The sequence below is a fragment of the Protobothrops mucrosquamatus genome, unplaced genomic scaffold, assembly GCF_001527695.2.
Source record: "Protobothrops mucrosquamatus isolate PMUCROS unplaced genomic scaffold, P.Mucros_1.0 scaffold3880, whole genome shotgun sequence".
Lineage (NCBI taxonomy): Eukaryota > Metazoa > Chordata > Lepidosauria > Squamata > Viperidae > Protobothrops > Protobothrops mucrosquamatus.
The window spans coordinates 74032-83570 of record NW_015389829.1 but is presented as its reverse complement, the minus strand read 5'-3'; the positions used below and the strand labels follow the sequence as shown (position 1 = coordinate 83570).

General features: G+C 46.9%; 1 pseudogene; it reads right to left on the bottom strand.

The window, feature by feature from the left end:
- Positions 1 to 1599: 1599 nt before the first annotated feature.
- The window catches only part of LOC107298324, a 72954-nt pseudogene continuing 65014 nt past the window's right edge, over positions 1600 to 9539 (bottom strand).

The following is a 9539-nucleotide window of genomic DNA, read 5'->3' as shown; positions in this document are numbered from 1 at the left end:
CCTAAAGATGATAAATACAGAATTAAGTGAGGTAAGAGAAGTCGCTCTCCAGAATCGCTATGCCCTTGACATCATTCTGGCCTCCCAGGGAGGAGTTTGTGCACTGATTCACTCTCACTGCTGTGTATACGTCCATGACTATGAAATAAATATCACCCATACGATATTATACATGGAAGACATGATCAGAAACAACCCACTCAGGACCGACGGCCCTGACGCCCTTGACATATGGGGGGCATTATGGTCCTGGTTACCGGACGGCTCTTGGCTGCGCTCTCTGATTCCTACAATTCCTACAATAATAACCATAATCATTCTTCTGATCATGTTGTGTTGTTGTATTCAATACCTTCCTTCCCTACTGCAGACATGCAAAGGTTTTTTGCCCTCCCAAGGGAAAGATATGTTAATAGCTGAAAAACAATCACTTTTAAGCCTTGCAGGAGTACCTACTGAAAAAACAAAAACAGAGGAGATGTGGGAATAATGCCTTTATAGTCCATGTGTAGGCTGCCATGTGGCTGTACCACGTGGATGGAAGAAGGAACAAAGAAGAAACATGAGCCCCTCTTGCAAACTTCCCCCTTTCACAAGGCTTGTAAAATGTGCTTACCGTCACGTACCTATATGTTAATGTGTATCCGCCCCTTCTTGCCTTCTGTAACCACCCATTTTATCCTAAACACAATAAAAGAGGGTTTCGGAGTCAGCTCTGGGCGACTCATCCCAGACATGCTCTAGACTCTCATCACGAGAAGTCCTTGTGTCGTGTCGTTCATTTGCGGCCTTCATGAGAAGCCCACCGGACATTTGCATTCAACGATGTCCTAATCGCAGGGGAATCAGCAGCAGTCCTAGCAGAACATCTCTGGGCAGTACTGCAACGTTTCTGTGAGGCAGGTTTAAAACTAAAAAAAGACAAGTGCCAAATTGGTGTGGAATCCACAGAGTTCCTGGGGTTCCGTATAGACGCTAATGAAATACACCCATCAGAGGCCAAGTTAAAAGCAATTCAACAACCCCCGAGACCCAAATCCATGGGGGAACTGCAAGCATTCCTGGGTCTGCTTAATTTCTACTACTTGTTCTTGCCGCACAAGGCTGCCCTGGCTGAACCACTTCACCGCCTATTAGACATAAAAGTGCCCTGGGTCTGGTCGAGCACCCATGATAGGGCATTTAAGGCGGTCAAATCACTGCTATCATCAAATTCTGTGCTGGCACATTTTAATGAAAAACTGCCAGTAACGCTAGCCTGCGATGCTTCGCCTTATGGCATTGGGGCAGTGCTAAGCCATCAAATGCCAGACGGTCACGAGGCTCCCATTGCATACTACTCACGCACCTTATCACCAGCACAAATCGATAAGGAAGCTCTCGCCATTGTTGCAGGTATTAAGAAGTTCCACGACATCTTGCATGGCTGACCCTTTACCATCTTCACAGACCACAAGCCGCTGCTTGGCCTTTTTACGGCTGACAAGCAGACTCCGCAGATCCTGTCACTGTGGATGCTGCGATGGTCAATCTTCATGGCAGCTTATTCGTACAGGTTAGTCCACAAGCCAGGGAAGGAAATGGGCCACACCAACGCGCTCAGCCGACTGCCTCTGCCACAGATGGATCCGGACCCAGCTCCGGCAGCACGTATCCTGGCAATCCAGGATCTTCCAGAAACACCCCTACACGCAGGGGACATGGCTGCTGAAACCACCACAGACAAAACGCTCAGCCGCGTTCTCAAGTGGGTGTTGAGGGGGTGGCCAGAAACCCGGCCAGGCCCAGAGTTCCAGCACTACGTGTGCAGGAAAAATGAACTATTGGCCCACAAGGGTTGTGTACTATGGGGGAGCAGGGTTGTCGTCCTACCCAGTCTTCAAGCCAAGGTGCTAGATTCTCTACATGAAGGGCACCCTGGAATTGTAAGGATGAAGGCTTTAGCCAGGAGCTATTTGTGGTGGCCGGGCCTGGACAAAGACATTGAAACCCAAGTAAGGGGCTGTCAGGTCTGCCAAGAGACCCGTCCAGAGATGCCCCAAGCACCCATGTACCGCTGGGAGACCACGCACACCCCTTGGTCTCGCGTACACATCGACTTTGTGGGCCCATTCCAGGGACAGGTATTCCTCATTATCGTGGACAGCTATTCCAAGTGGTTGGAAGTGGTACCTATCCCATTGATGACAACTGCCAGGATCATCCAGGGGCTACGCCGGCTCTTTGCCACACACGGTCTGCCAGACGTCATCGTGTCCGACAATGGGGCACAATTCACGGCGGCGGAATTCCAATCATTCCTAAACGCCAACATGGTACGGTACATGACTTCTGCTCCCTTCCACCTGGCTTCCAACGGTCAGGCTGAACGAATGGTGAGGTCCACCAAGGAATCGCTCAAACGAATGACAACGGGGGATTGGAATCACCACCTGGCAAATTTCCTCCTGTGCCAAAACATGACTCCTAGCACTGCAATGGGTCGCAGGCCTGCAGAACTACGGTGGGGCCGCCAGCTCACAACAAAGCTCGACTGACTCCACCCAGACAGGACGGCAGCAGAAACAGCTCAACCCAAGCCTCCCAGGAACCTACAGCCAGGTGAAATGGTATGGACCAGGAACTATGGGCCGGGAGCACCCTGGGTTGCAGCTAAAGTGACTAAGGTAACGGAGCCATTATCCTACGAGGTGGCCCTGGAAAATGGTCGCATGGTCAGACACCACATTGACCAGCTAAGGCGTCGGCAGGCTGGCCCAATCCTGGGGGAGGAGTTTGAGGGAAATGCGGACACACTGGGTGACCATGTTTTCCCAAATCTGCCCACACCTGCAAGGGCCGCCCCTGACAAAATAGAGGCACCCCAGGTCGTAGAACCGCATCTCCCATCAGATGACCTAAACAGCCACCACGGCACGGGCCAACCTGGGACGGACAATCATGCGGTCGCACCAGACGCCCAAACAACATTACGGCGATCCGCCCAAAGCCGCAGGCCCCCAGCATACCTTGAGGACTATCTGCATTGATCAAAAAAGAATGACAACTATCCTAGGAGGGAGGGGTGTTATGTATTAATACTGATATTATGGTACTGTAAAGCTAAGCTACCTGCAACAGTTTTGGAGGGAAACGTCAAAAGATTCAAGTTTGAGCGGGAGCAAGCTAGCATGATTGTTTGACGCCCTAGAGGCGAAACGTATAAATAGCAGGCATGTTGCCAGTGTTTGACAGTTCTGTTCTTGGTTGAATAAACACTTTTGCATAATACCGGTCTGGTTATTGCCTTCAAACCCACTACATAATAATAATAATAATAATAGTAGTAATAATAATAATAATAATAATAATAATAATAATAATAATAATAATAATAATAAAATGTGGTTGTTAAGTGAATCCATTTTACCCAATGACTGTTTTTTGTTGGAAACGGCAAGTAAATGCTGAAAACAAGCAAAAAACATTGAAAGTTGTGGTCATGTGACTGCTGGACACTGCAAACAGCTGTAAAGGTAACCTGGTTGCCAAATGCCCAAAATGTGATCACATCATAACTTCAAAATTGGGTCATAAGTAGCTTTTGGGGGATTTGTTATAATTTCAAATGATTGCTAAGCAACTAGTCATAAGTCAAGGACTATCTGTAGTTCATATAGCACAGTGAATTTCAAGTTTGTCAGCTGTGACAACTCAGACCAAGTGTGTTTGCTGGTTGCTTCATGGGTCAGGAATCTCAGTAAATTAAGTAAACTATGGTTAAATAGGAACATAGACAATGTCTCCATGCCAAGAAAAACTTCAGCAATTGGTTTCTGTGTGTAAAAGAGCAAAAGCAGGAGATTACAGGGTTCATTCCCTGCCCTTATACAACCTGAACATTTTAAAGGTAGATACCGGTATTTAACAGGATTACTTTGCAGTGATTTCACTTTCTTTAATCCACAGTTGTTGGAGGAGTTGTAGAACTTCAAACAGCCCCATTTTCTTAGTTTTACATACTATCCTCACTTCATCAGGGCATCATATACCTGCTTTTGAAGTAGGTTGCTCCTCTGACCTGGTTATTTTCCTGAGTATCATTTGAGCTACAGTATGTACATGTAACCCAGCATACTTTTCCAGAACTATTTTTGAGGAATACAGGGTGAGAAATACAAATGGGAGCTGCAACAAGAAATTGTGGGATTGAACATTCCTGTTCAGGGTTCCAGCCAGCCATGTCCTTACCTGCAATAATACATTCAATTTCTCCTCCCCTTTGATTTTTATCCTTTATTTTCCAACAATAAGCTAGTGTTATTCAGTGGCCACTGAGAATATTCAGACCCCAGTGGATAGTGGCCAAGTTCAAGGGCAGGCAATTTAAAATTTTAAATGTATTTTTAAAACAAGTTTTTAAAACAGTATGTTAACATTTTTTAAAAGATCATATTATATAGAAACTATATATTATATAAAAATGATGTAATTTTGAGGAAAAGACCTATTATATAATAGAAGAAATGGTGAAAAAGAAATCCTATGTTACCTAGACAGGAAAAAAATGGGGAAAAACAAAAGGAAAGAAAAAACCCTCAAAGAGTATTAGGCAATTTTGTGCTTTTTAGATGTTTTGGACTTTGAGTCTTATGGGATTGCAAAGTTCTGTTTTCAAATTGTGTGCCCAATATCAGCTTCTTAGCCCAGTTAAAATTGTTGGAGTAGAGTAGCTTGAAAACAAAAGCTTGTAAACAAAAGGAGGAAGGTGGGTGGGCCATCTTCTCTCTGCACGTGAGATCATTTATGGTGATGGAAGCATTGAGTCACGTACTGTATTGTGCAACATGGAAGCAAAACTCTTGTGTTGCTTTTGGAACTGACTGCATTCTTCCTTTCTGGCTGTGCAAAAGTGTCTCAATTCCAATTCCATTTCCAATCCATTTTAGTCCTGCTATTTCTCTGCCTCTCCCTGGGCTTTGTGTTCCTTCATGGTTGAATACATCTCAAGTGAAAAGCCCCAGAGCTGCAGTTGGAATCTAGAATTTTATTCCATTCACACCCATTTTTAAACTATGTGGCGATGATACAGATGTCCTGCCCCCAATACCCTGTAGGTGTTGGGCTACAGTTCCCATCAGGTCCAGCATAACAAAGTATGTAATTTATGGTGTTTGTTGTGGAGTCCCAAATGGGTAGATGGCTGAAGAGCAGCAGGCAGAAGCCAATGAACCTCACATAAGCTGAGCTCATGTGCTGTCAGTCTTGGTTTGTTGAATAAATCACTTTTGGCTGGATTCAGACATAAACAACACTTAATAAAGCACAGTGGTTGGACTTGTATAACATAAGGTAACACCTGTTGAAAGTAAAATCTGGTCCGGTTCCAAACTGGGAGAAAGATTGAGGAGAAATGAATTTGGAGCCAAGGTGCAGGAAAAGAGGTCTCCATTTATTTAGGAATCAGAAGCAAAGTGACATAGCATCAGTTCTGGGACAGCTGACAACCTGGTCTGGTGAGTGGATGGACTTTTATATTGTTTAGGGGCTGTGTGATTGAGATTTCTGGGCTTGTTGGGGAATAGGATTCAAGTGTGTGTCTTTGGTTGTTCTAACTGTGGTGGCTTGGTTTCTATTGTGGCTAGGAGGTCATGCCCTGTCCTTGAGGTTGGGTGGGGAAATGCAAATTTGAGTGGCATTGTCTTTATATGCTTAATCTATTACTGTGTTTCTCTGAAAAGACAACCTACCCCGAAAATAAGCCCTAGCTTGATTTTTGGGGTGGGCCTAATATAAGCCCTACCCCAAAAATAAACCCTAGTTTTGGGGCGAGTTGCATGCCTAAAAATCAAGCTGGGGGGGTGTTAGAGCTATCCCACATGCCCCGTACCCGCTTACCTTGCAGCCAGGCCTCCCATGCCCTGACACCTGCCTCGCCAGCCCACTTCTGTGGCTACTTGCTGCCGCTCACGCAGCTGAGAGTGGAGCTCTGGATTGACACATGTGTCACCCCTGGGCTCCGTTTCGCCATCAGAGGCCTTCAGGAAAGGCCTCTGCAGCTGAGAACTGAGCTCCGGACTGATGCGCATGGTGCCCCCTGGAGGCCAGGGGGTGCTGCGCGTGCATCAATCTGGAGCTTGGTTCTGATGGTCCTTCAGAGTCAGTCTTTGTAGCAGAATCATAGGGCCCTCCTCTGATAACATTACAGGAGAGACCTTAATTTGGCAAATGCAAAAATGCAAGAAGAAAGAAGAAAAGATTTGGACTGAAAGATTCAAAGGGATTTTCAACCCATCTTTCTCCCCCTCACTCTGAAAAGTATAATGAATGATGGTTCCCCATTTCTAAAAGGAGATGCTCTGTGCAATGTACAGCAGCCATGTTAACATGCCAAATTAGTCAGACAGGAAGCTTCATCAGTTCAACTGTAAGACAGCCCACAGAGGGTTCTCACAAGTCATCAGTGCATGCTTGTGGCTTTATGTTGGGCCTGTTACCAAGCCAATGCAGCAGGAAAGCCCAAACATGGGTCAGGAACACACTGCTGGCAATGGATTAGACTGGCTGAGCAGGGACCATGTAGAAGGAGAAGCTGTTGGCTTCCTCTGCCCTGTTGCTTCCCATCACTTCCTTGGAAGCCTTGTGACAAACTGACCTATCAGAACTGTGCTGCAAACATGCCGAACTGAAGTCATGTTAAAACATCCATATCTTAACCTCTATATATCATACAACAAAATGTTGCAAAGTGTACCAACCTTCCTCTTTCCTTTATGCTGCTGTTCAGACTACCTTGCACCCTTGGCTAATCTTTGAAAAAACAAGGATCTTGTCCAAAGATGGCTGTGCAGTTTCCTACAATTTGGGGGGGGGACACAAACCTTGTATGGAAGCCATTCAAAGTGACTAAATTAGTAGACCAGCAAAATGCTCTGGACATAGTATACTTAGACTTCAGCAAGGCATTTGACAAAGTAGACCACAACCTACTTCTTGGTAAGCTAGAAAAATGTGGGATAGACAGTGTTATGTCCTGGGCCTGCTGAATTGCTCAGCAGGCTCAGGAAGGCTGCAGAGAGTCCCGGGCAGACCACGTGGTTGCCTGGGACCAGACAGGCTGTTGCCAGCCTTGCGCGCATGTGCAAGGCGCGAAACCAGCCTTGCATTGATTGGTTGATGCTGTCCTTGCAAGGAGACTATAAAAGGCCTGCATGCCATTTTGTTTACTGTTCTGTTGCTGACTTGCAATAAAGAAGACTTGCTTTTGTGTTACTCGCTTCGTCTAAATGCCTTGGACTCGCGAACAGAACATTGGCGACGAAGGTGGGATCGCTGCGAGCAAGAACAGAAGAAGAAGATAGGACTCACCAAGGAAGTCCTGAAGCCCGGGGGAAGTTCGGCGTCCGGAAATTGCGACAAAATCGCTGGAGGTGAGCTTGGCAGTAGGGACCCCTTCCCAAAAGGCTTGCAGCGAAGGCGTTGACAAAGTTACAGACTGCTACGATGTCAAAGATAGGCCGGTTGTCGGAATTCGATACTTCTCACCCAGAATGCTGGAACTCTTACGTGGCACGGGTAGAGAACTACTTTAGAGTAAATCAGATTAGAGAAGACGGTCTCAAAGCGGCTACCTTGCTGTGTGTTTGTGGGCAGGACACTTTCGACATAGCGAAAAATCTGGTTGCCCCAGCACCTCTGGAGTCAGTGTCCTATGCTGATTTGAAGAAGATGCTGAGAGAACACCTCGAACCTAAACTTTCAGTGATTGCTTGGCGACATGCGTTCGGGCAGAGGGACCAGAGGCCTGGTGAGTCTGCTGCGGAGTTGCTGCCTTAAGACAAGCCGCTAGACCATGTGAGTTCAAGGACCTGGAAGAGAGGCTCCAGGATCGGTTAGTTTGTGGCTTGAGAAGTCGTGAGCTGCAGCAGAAGATCTTCGCCAAAGAAGTTGTCTCGTTCCAAGATGCCTTGAGAGAGGTTGCAGCTGAAGAAGCAGCGGGCGGCGCTGTGAAGACCTTGCGGCTCGCCAGAAATCCTCCAGCCACAGTCGCCATCCATCAAGAGGTCGCTCGAGAAGATTCAGAACAAGTTTCTGAAGAGGAGGTGGATAGGCTGCACCAGACAGAGGAGAAGAAGTTTCAGGAGCGCAGAGACAAGGCCCCAGCATCCCCTCGGTGTTTCGGGTGTGGAGGACGCCACAAGCGCTCTGACTGCAGATTTTGCTCCGCCATTTGCCGGGCATGTGGCAGGCAAGGCCACATTGCCTCCGTCTGTTTGGGTCACCAGAAGGTCCGGTCTCAGGAAGAATTGCTTCAGCAAGGTACCAGGGTCCCCAGCCAACACAGGGTGGGTTTCTGCACATTGCGCAGGAGCATTTTCAGGACAGGAATTCATAGGCCACTTAAGAAAAAGCTTCACATTGATGTGAAGTTGCAAGGGGTTCCCTTGTTGATGGAGTTGGACACAGGGTCCACTCTATCGATCATTTCTTTTGACACCTTTAAAAGGATTTGCAGCAGAAGTGGCCTACGAGTCAAACTCAGGCAATCGAATTTAATTCTCACTGACTTCCAGAATTCCAGAGTCAGCGTAAAGGGGGAGGCCACGCTCAAGGTGCAGCGTAGGACTTTTGAAGGCCTGCAAGATGTGGTGGTAGTTGGGGGTGATCGCACGAGTCTCATTGGACTCGATTGGTTCGAGGCCCTTGGGATTCAAGTGACTGGACTGCACAGTCTGCAAACGTCAGGCCTTGCAGAAGTCTGCAAGGAGTTTGCTGATGTGTTCAGTTCAGAGCTTGGATCATACAAGGGGCCTCCCATCGCCTTATGCTTAGACCCAGCTATCACACCCATCCAGATCAAACATAAAAGGGTGCCTTTTGCCCTCAAAGGCAAAATTGATGCAGAGCTGGACAAGCTGCTCCAGCAGGGCATCTTAGAACCTGTGGACTTTAGTCCACGGGAAACCCCCATAGTCAGGCCAGTGAAAGCCAATGGTGAAGTCCGAATATGTGTGGACTATAAATGTACACTTAACAAAGCGCTGCAACAGCATGCATATCCAGTGCCTGTGGTTAGCCACATTCTGGCCTCCCTCAAGGGGGGGGGGGCTCTTTGCAAAGCTTGATTTGGCACAGGCCTACCAACAGTTACCTGTTGATGAGGCAACAGCTGAGGCTCAAACAATTGTGACGCACCGGGGAGCCTTTAAAGCAGTGGTTCTCAACCTTCCTAATGCCGCGACCCTTTAATACAGTTCCTCATGTTGTGGTGACCCCCAACCATAAAATTATTTTTGTTGCTACTTCATAACTGTAATTTTGCTACTGTTATGAATAGTAATGTAAATATCTGATATGCAGGGTGTATTTTCATTGTTACGAATTGAACATAATTAAAGCATAGTGATTAATCACAAAAATAATATAGCAATGCTCGCTGGAGAAGCTTACTCTTCCTTGCTCAAAAATGTTGGGAGGGAGGGAAGGGGAAGGAAGGAAGGAAGGAAGATTGAAGGGGAAAGGAAGGAAATGGAGAAGGAAGGAGATTGAAGGGGAAAGGA